Genomic DNA, 9,289 nt, shown 5'->3' on the forward strand with positions numbered 1-9,289 from the left:
GGGGGTGCAGTTAGGATTTCAGTGCCACAGACTTTTCCCCCCTCCCTTCCCATGGATGCTCATGATCTCTTCTGCTCTGGATGATCTAGCTGGGAAGGGGGAGGCGAGGGGGCGGGGAACTATTTCAATCACTGCTCCCTCCTGCTCCACAGCTTCGGGTCATCTGCCTGTTGTACCTACCGCCAGCAGGGAGAGAAGGCATTCTTCCTCCAGGGTTTTCCATGCAAGGTTTTGTCCCTAATGGAAAATTTGTGATTCCCTGAAGGAAGGGCTGGCTTCGAAGAACAAATAATTCTGACTTTATTTTAAGCTGCGGAAAAGTATGTATATAAGCACACAGAGGAAATCAATAAACCCTGGCTCACATTAAAGGGGATACACAGAAAGAACAGGATTTGCTAGACTTGGCTGAAGCGATCAGCATCAGTTTTACTGCGGCACTGCAGATTCTGTATGTGCTTTAGCTGCAAGTCCCTCTTTAGCAAAAAACCCCCCACATTTCAGAAACTGTCTCTTTAAAATTATCACATTAAAATAATAACTGTAAACAAGAATTTCACATGCTTAGCATCTCTCTGCTGATGTGTTTTCAGTTTACAATCTTCCACATTTTGCTCTGTATTTTATACTTGAAAAGTCTTTGAAATTGACAGGCTCCTTACACCTATTTGCCATAAGCAGTAAGTAAGAATCCAGGACTACTGGCATATGGACGTACCACACTATGGCACACACAGCCCCCACTAGGATTCCTCATTGGTGCATCTCTTCTTTCCCATGCATGTGTTTACCCCTTTTTCCACTCTCTCTAGTTTTTTTCACTTTCATGAAGATCACCTCCAGAGTTAATCACTCACAAACCTGAGAGCCCACCATAGCTACTGCCACAGCAGTGCAACACTCCCACTGATGAATGGGGGTACCCATGCATGCACCCCATTGCTGTGGGATGGGCACAGTTTGTCTGGAATGGACCTACTGCCTTCACCTAATATGGAGTTGGCATCCACAGCCCATTTATTTAGGTCCTGAAACAGTGACAGCACCTTAAGAAATGACTCTCTGAGCAAGTCAGAGCTCTGGCAACAGAACAGCTCTGTAGTAACACCAGGTGCATCAAAAGATTAAAACTGTTTTCCCTTCTCCATGTGTGCCATTGAGATCAGCTTGCTGCCTCAGTTTCTTGTTTTAAATACGCTGGTGAGGCCAGCATCAAAAAAGCCAGGCATAGAATTAATGGAGACTTTGGACATCCCAGTCCCCTAAATTTATATAACCCTTTTTCCAGAAGAGCTCTGTACAATAGACGAGGATGTTTCAGAGAATCATAGAATCGTTTAGGTTGGAAAAGACCTTTAAGATTTTTGAGTCCAACCGTCAACCCAACACCACCATGCCCACTAAACCATGTCCTTCTTTTTCATTTCAGCAAGGTCACAGTGATAAATAGGACCCCAAGAAAATTTTGAATTATTGGAAGATCTGTGTCTATGGTCAGATGCTGTGCAGTGGCTCAGCACACTTACAGTACATGGGAGGCGTTAACTCACTCGGGCTCGGTGCCTACATCCTGGTCAAACAGCTTGGCTTTGTGACAAACATTATAAGGTATGGAGAACACCAGCAGCAGAGTTCTATCCAGTTGTCGGTAGGCAGTGTACAATCAGATGTCCTAAATGGTCCCAGCCTGAATCTCTCCCATGGCCTCCACTAACATCATCGTGTGGCTCACCATCGTGGTGGGACACCACACAGCACTCAACTGCAGGTGTGAGATAAACCTCGGACAAGAATAAGGATGCTATCACTTGCTCTCACACATAATGCCTAACCTCAGCTAACATACTTCCCAGTGCAAGAAAACCTGGGACCAATGTGAAGAGGTGGATTTTCTGCAGTTTCCCACCCACTGAAGTCTGATCACAGGTGAAGAGAAACTGCTTCAGCCACTAATCTGCCTTGCTAGGGCAAGTAACAAATCCCCAGCAGCACTGTGATGGCTGGGATTGGGAGCCCACACTTTAAGTAATCATGAGCCGGTTTGCTTCACTGTGCTTAAAAGAGGATAAAAGTTTTATCGCACTATAGCTAGCTGTGAGATCTCAGGCTGCTCTCAGATGCCCAGCCCACAGCAGATCCAATCTTGCAGCATCTTTTTCTACCAAGCCCCCTGCAACCAGTGGAGCTGCTCCATCCCAGTGGAACACAGCTCTTGAAGCTTCAGGAAGACTATGTATCTCCTGTAGGCACAAACACCACATGGATATTCGCTTTTGTGCAGCCAGGAAAGACAGAGTTAACGACGAGCCTCCCTTCTGTTGCTGCCTGTTGCCTTCTTGCATTAGATGAGGGCAGAACGGGGACTTCTGGCACCCAGAAAAACAGCCTGCAGTGCTGGTCAGTGTATGCTTCCCATACACGTGCTGCTTCCATGGCTTCTCCTGCCTGCTGGGAGGTCCGCCTTTCTCCCAGCCATGTCTGTTTTGCAGATGGGATTTTTAGAATGCTGTAATATTGATGTACGAAGAGATCTCATTTCCTATGCTGCTTGAAGATACAGTCATACACAACACAGGGAAAAATACGTAACTGGACAACATTTTTAAGATGACCTTTTTTTCCTTTCAGGAAAAGACAGATTTATGAGGAAAGTATATGGTATTGCTTGTTACATAATAGCAATGCATTTCAAGGTTATTCAAACTTCTATTTTGGTAGAAGAGCTTGGGTTTTTTTTTAACGGGAATAACTTAAATTCTCCAAGTGAACTGTTTTTTTCAAGTCAATTTTTCAAGTGAATTTGACTGACCCCAATTTTTTTTGGCTGAGTGTCTTTTTCCACATTTTCAAAGGAACAAAAGAAGACATCAAAATATAAAATTTGGTAGAACAAAAACCTGGTTCTTATTTAAGTGAAATAAGATGCAAGCAAGTTCACCGATTTCTAGATACCTGTCTTCCTAACACATTAAGAAAATAATTGCCGGCCTGACTGTTCCCCAAGGGTTTAGTTTTTTTTGTAAGGTTTGTTTTGTCCAGGCTGGCTCAGCTTTTGACTCTACTCAAGGGTACATTCCCATTTCATATCCAGGAGGGAGCTAATGAAGACCACCACTCACAATAAGCTGTCAGGAAACAATTAGTTTCTTTCCATAAGGTCCTAACACTTACCAAGAGAGAGGCTCAAACAAAGAACTCACAGTACACTGCTCTGGAGGATACACAGTGCTGGCATGGAGAGATGAGAGACCCAAACTAGTATTGTAGATTTAAGTAATTACAGAGAACAAGATCAGTGTTCAGATTTTGGGACGACCTTGAAATCTTTTTTTATCCACTACTAGAAAAGTCCTTGATTGTCTTTGGCAGGAAAAAAACCCAGTGATTCTAAAAAAAATCCTCTTGTTATTTTAAGTCTAGAGGCGCATTTTTTTCACTAGTGGATAGAGACAGCCTCATGTCCTAAGGCTATCCACGGTATGTAGATACTCTTCCAGCGTTGGTAATTCCCTTTCCATGATAGTTAATAGGCCTGTGGGCAGACATAGATCACAGCTCATATATCTTAGGAAACTTTTTATTAACTGAGCCACTATTGGAGCCAAACAGTTGATATTAATAATAGACAGCTAACCACAGATCACGTTCATGCACTGCATCCTGTAATTCTCACACACGCGCCTGTGCACACTTGCACACACTCGTCGCTGCTGGGCTGAATCTGGAAGACCAGCCCCAGCTGTTTACTCAGACGAGGGATGTTGCACTGATGCACCTGAGGCTTTTAGGTAGGTGTTCGGAAAGCCCCTCCAGTGCTGCCTTTTCACCAGGTGCACATACAGCCCTGCCTCAGCCCTTCATGGGAACCCAAAAGGACTGCTGGTCTCAAGAGTCTAACAGCTCTTGGGAGTCTTTCACATGCTGCACCTCAGCATGTACTTTTCCTCTTTCCCCTGCTGTTTTCTGGTAAGTATTTTCTGTCCATTGTCATGGGTTCCTAAAGAGCCCCTTTGCATAAACTCACAAAGAGAGGTCCTTTATGGCACCAGGATTTTTCATTTCTATTAAGGGAGCAGTACATGGCTGCAGAAGCCTGAAAATCCACCACTTTCAACTGACTTATGTCTTCTGGAAAATATAAATTTGATGATTCCTTCATAATGTGGCCATGGTGGTGGTGGGGAATAATTGCTATTAACTTTGCTTAGCCTTTCTATTTTTTTGGATTTGACATTACTAAAGAGACAAATAACGCTTTTTTTTTTTTGCCCTTTTTTTTTTTTAGTTAAAAATAATCAAACCATGGCATCACTTGCCCAGGAAACATCTTTGCTGACTGCCAGAGTGATGAAAGCAGGCATTATTACCAAGTCCTTTACTGGGCATTTTATAACCAGACACTTCCACCTTAGCACTTTCTTTCCTGTGGGCAGACAAGACAAACTCTCTTCCAGAGCTCTAGGGTGCCCAAGAAGTGGCAGGGTACCTCCAGGAACTTGGAGAGCTCCATAGTTAAGTCACCAACAGTCCTGGCTAAGAGAAGCCACCAGCACCAGCAGGGGCTTCACTGAAAGTAATATAGGTGGCTGACATGGAAGCTGACTGGTAGCGTCTTTCCAACATCCCTCCTTTTGCTCCCATCACAAGTGCCAGGTACTCTTCCAGGCTGAGCACAGCACTTTTTGGGACAGGCAGAAAACAGAGCGTGGCAGGTGCCAAGTAGAGGTGGACAAGCTGGCTTCCAAAAGGCTGGAGACCCAGTTCCCAGGCTGATGACATTCAGGAAAGAAAATAACGCTGAGCTATTGTTTGCAAGTAACTTCTTGAAGTAATAAATCCTGAGTGCCAACTAGCAAAGCAGATATGGCAAACCAGTTAAGTGAAAATTACTGTTTTAAAAAGAACATATCAGTCAAACTCAGAAGCAAATATGACGGTTTAAATTAAAAAACTAATCATGATATAATTTCAATATGTCCACAGAACTGCTGCAGCTTGTGTATAAGCTTGAGTGCTATGATAACTTGCAACTTGGGCAGGAGACAGCCAGTGTAGAGACATGCTCTAAACTGGAGGGTTCAACAGTATATTCTAAACAAGCCCCAGAAAATGCTTCATTTACATTATTTCCAGTGAAATAATTCATCCACAGTAATGGAGCCAATGCACAATAAATTGAAATGCTAAAATTCTAGCATTCTGTTCAATATATTTTTAAAAAAAAGTTTATGAAATACAGTATGTGACTTCTTTTTAATTTCTAAAAAAATTTCACAAAGGAAAACAATTATTCAAAGATGGAGGTGGAGTTACACTTGCCATTTTCAAGAAAAAAAATGTTTGATATTTAAGAATTGTGTGTCTCACACAAGTGTTCTTTATTCACTAAATGCCCTGTTTCATGAGGAGGGTGGCTGTTTGTGTTCAGCAGAAGGATAATACTCCATCCATCTCATTTGGGGATTGGATTTCATCCCTATGAGCCATGCGAGAATCATAGAAATCTGAATTGTATCCCCTGAGATTCAGTGCTAAGAAGCCCAGTAATAAATGGAAGTCATTATGCTGCTTGTTCACAATCTCCTTAGAAGAAGGGATGGATTCTTTTCACCTTCTCTTTGAAGAGAGGGGCATACTGATAGGCTTCATCAAATACAGTGCACTTTTGTAACTGGATGTGGAGCAAGCACTTTGCTTACAGCACATCTCCAGTTCGGGGCCTGCTGAGACAGCCTTATCCACCAGGACCAAAACACCTACTTCGTTCTCACTGTGCGCTGGCATGAACAATGCAGAGGGCTCTAGGGAAATCAGTGCCCTTCCCCCAGACTTCACTGAAAATCAAGCCAAAAGCAAAAAAAAAGAGCTCTTGCCAATTCGCTGCTTAACTGTCCCTTCTGCACAACTGTCCCCAAAGACCGCAGCGTCACGCTGTGCTCTCACAGCCACACTGAGTGCACCGGAGGTGGGCAGGGGTGATGGCGATGCTGTCGCCCTCAAAGCCATCCACCTCTGGGGCAAGCATGCCACTTGTCCTATTCAGAAACCATATACGCCACACATATATATCAGTTCACAGTTAGCACAGCTGCTGCTGTTCTTTCAACTAGCTCTACCCCATTTCTTGCACATCTCACAATTTTTAATCAGTTCTTGACTTCTCCAGCATAAGTCAGTTTATTACTGGACATTAAATGCTATAGCAAAGTCTAGATGGTTTTCCTTTATTTCATATGCCTTGGAAATCAATTATCTTAGAAAAAAAGTAGATTGAGAGATTTTCTTCTTGCTTTGACACATCCATATTGCATTCATTTTCACAGTTTTAATTGTTCCTAATACATCTTTCTACATTTAGCATGAGTGGTGGTTTGACATGAGGGGAGGCTAACTTCAAGACCTTCACTGCCTTTTCTTCCCTTTTAACTTTGGTTGTAACCAGTCAGAGGTGGCAACCTTTCGCTCTCAGTTTGATAGACTTACTTAAGATCTTTGCTATAGATTTTGCATTGCTGTGTGTGGGCTTCTGGGGCCACTCTCCCTAAAGCAAGCAGGTCTGACCCTGAATCCATAGCCAGCACATAGGCTGAGTAGCCTGCTTTTCTTCTGTCAGGTGGTTAAGTGTGGGGACTGCTTATTCTTGGGTAAGGAGATAAGGGAGTTGATTCAGGACTAGCAGTCATTACTACTTAGCTAGGCATTGTCCAGGTAGCCTCTTGGTATGGCAGACCATACTTGGGATGGGAAGAATGTGATGGGCAACTAGCTGAGGGACAGGGATATTAGCATGTGGCTGACCACCAGCTCCAGGCCCTGACAGCAAATGCTCAGTGCTCCCAGGGCAGATGGGAGAGGGCATGGCAGGTACCTTGGTTTGAGTGCTGGGCAGGGACCAGAGAGGGCAGAGCTGGAGCAGGGATATGGTCTCTACCAGTTTTACCTGATGAAACAAAACTCCTCAGGAAACACAAGGCAGAGAAAGGGGAACACGCTGTTCCAGCTAGTTTCTTCTAAGAATATTTGTATTTAGTTTCTCTATTTGATTCCAATGTTTTTGCAAAAATGACATAAAATGGGTTTGTTATTAGTTAGAAATGAGGCACAGATAATAGACTCTCCTTGGTTTTGGGGGCATCATGTAACTCTGTTGCTGAGAATAACCTAGGGGTATCGGTCTAGCTACTGGCTCATCTCCGAGTAAGACTTACGATTATCTTCATTCTACCTGGCTGCTCAGGTAGTAATGGTTAATGATTTGCACACAATGAGTGTTGTGGTTTAGGCCCAGCCAGCCACAACGCACCAGGTGGCTGCTGGCTCAGTCTTCCCCACTGCCCCAGTGGGATAGGGATGAGAATTGGAAGTTAAAAAAAAAGGTAGAACCTGGTGGGTTGAGATAAGGACAGTTTACTGGGACAACACAAGGAAAGAAGAAACAATAATAACAATAACTAATAAAAGAATACACAAAAGGAGTGATGCACAGTGCAACTGCTCACCACCCAGAACCTGATGGTGCACCCCTTCCCCTGCAGTGATTCCACACCACTGCCCCAGCCAGCTCCCCAGTTATAGTCTGAGCATGATGTCACACGGTATGGATTATCCCATTGGCAAGTTCGGGTCAGCTGTCTTGGCTCTGCCCCCTCCCAGCTTCCTGTGAAAATTTACTATATCCTAGCCGAACCCAGGACAATGAGTATTTTCATGCTCTTTGACATCCTGTGGCAGTTCACAGTCCGAAAACCTGTTCTGCTTGTGAAGAGAAGACTACAGAAGCAGGGGTTAAGGTGTGTGTAGTGTTCGGCATTGTTGCATGGCTGCAATTGATCTCACCCAGTTATATTACATAAGAGAGGAGAGAAAAAGGGGAGAATAGACCACGGCTGGAAGAAAATCCCATATGCAAAAGATCTAGGAGCTCCATTTCCTGTTAACTACCCCAGACTGATAGATGTTCTTGACAGCATCTTCCAGCAAAAGGGATCGTCCTTATCTTGTGTTGATAGTAATCGCAATCCCCTCCAGACACCAGGCACGACTCCTGAGGTCACACAGCACCGTGCTGAGCCAGGCCCAGCCCCACCCTGGGGTGGATGCTGACACACTACCTGGATGACTTCCTAGCTGCAGGAATACAGGAAAGACAGGAGTCTTTTAAAAAGTGTTCAGCATTATCCTCATCACTGTGAGTCTTTACTACTGCAGATGGTCAGAGAGGTTGTGCTATTCCGGTACTGAGCATACCCCTTGCTCAGCATAAGGATGATTCCTCTTTGGTCCTCCAGGAGATCACCTCTATTAGTCCCATGCAGGAGGTATAGGAGCAATCTCTGTATATGAATTTTGCTCGCAATGTCTTTGCAGGTCTTTTTGTGCCAGTCTGTCCAGTTGTTAGGTTTGCACATGCCATACTCCTCCCTTCAATGAGGTGAGTGCCAATATATTCCCTCCTGCTCAGTTCTGGTTGGCCACTGATAGGTTGGTACTGTTGCAACAGACATGCTGGTTTTAGACCATTACGCCTCAGATTGGAGCTTGTGGTAGGCAAGCCAGGTGGGCAAGGATCAATGCAGATGTATTTTGCCTGGAGTTTTTTTGCAGGACCAATTGGAGGGTCATTGGATCTCAAACAGGCACCTGTCTCGTGCTAGAGGGGAGGGTTGAGTTTTCCCAACACAAGCACTAGCTGGACTGAGTAGTTTTCAGTGTCCCTGTGACAACAGGCATGTGATTTAGATACCCATCCATATGTGCTGAATGTTAGCAATGCCTGGTACTACTCTATTGTGATTTGATACAAGTTTTGGCCTGCTTGGTTTCTTTCCCTATTCATCTGTTTCTGTGTCTTCCTTTTGTGCAGTCTTACCAGATAAAGGTTAGCACACTGTGGGTAAAGCATGAAGTAATCCAAAAACTGACAAATTTTCTGCTGCCACCAAACCTGCAGGAAACAGCAAACATGGTGAATTAGAAGTTCGCGGGGAGCTCAGTGACCCAGCATTAGGAGAAGCTAGCTTCATTCTTTCAGTTCACAATCTTTCCATGCCCCAGTGGAGCACAGAACAGCAAGCTGTAACAGAGGATAGCAAGCTATGCATAAATGGAAAGTGTAAATTTAATTCAGTTTCCACCTGGGAAAATTATTATCTGTCTGAAAATGGCTCTAGGGTCTCAGCAGAGTCTATTTTTTAAAGCTTGTTTCTGAAAGGCCTTCATATAATAATGTAGTTCAACTCATCTTATGCAACTTATAATTCTAAGGACATATTAGACAAATTGAATGAAT

Source organism: Buteo buteo, chromosome Z (genome assembly GCF_964188355.1).
Source record: "Buteo buteo chromosome Z, bButBut1.hap1.1, whole genome shotgun sequence".
In the NCBI taxonomy this organism is placed as follows: domain Eukaryota; kingdom Metazoa; phylum Chordata; class Aves; order Accipitriformes; family Accipitridae; genus Buteo; species Buteo buteo.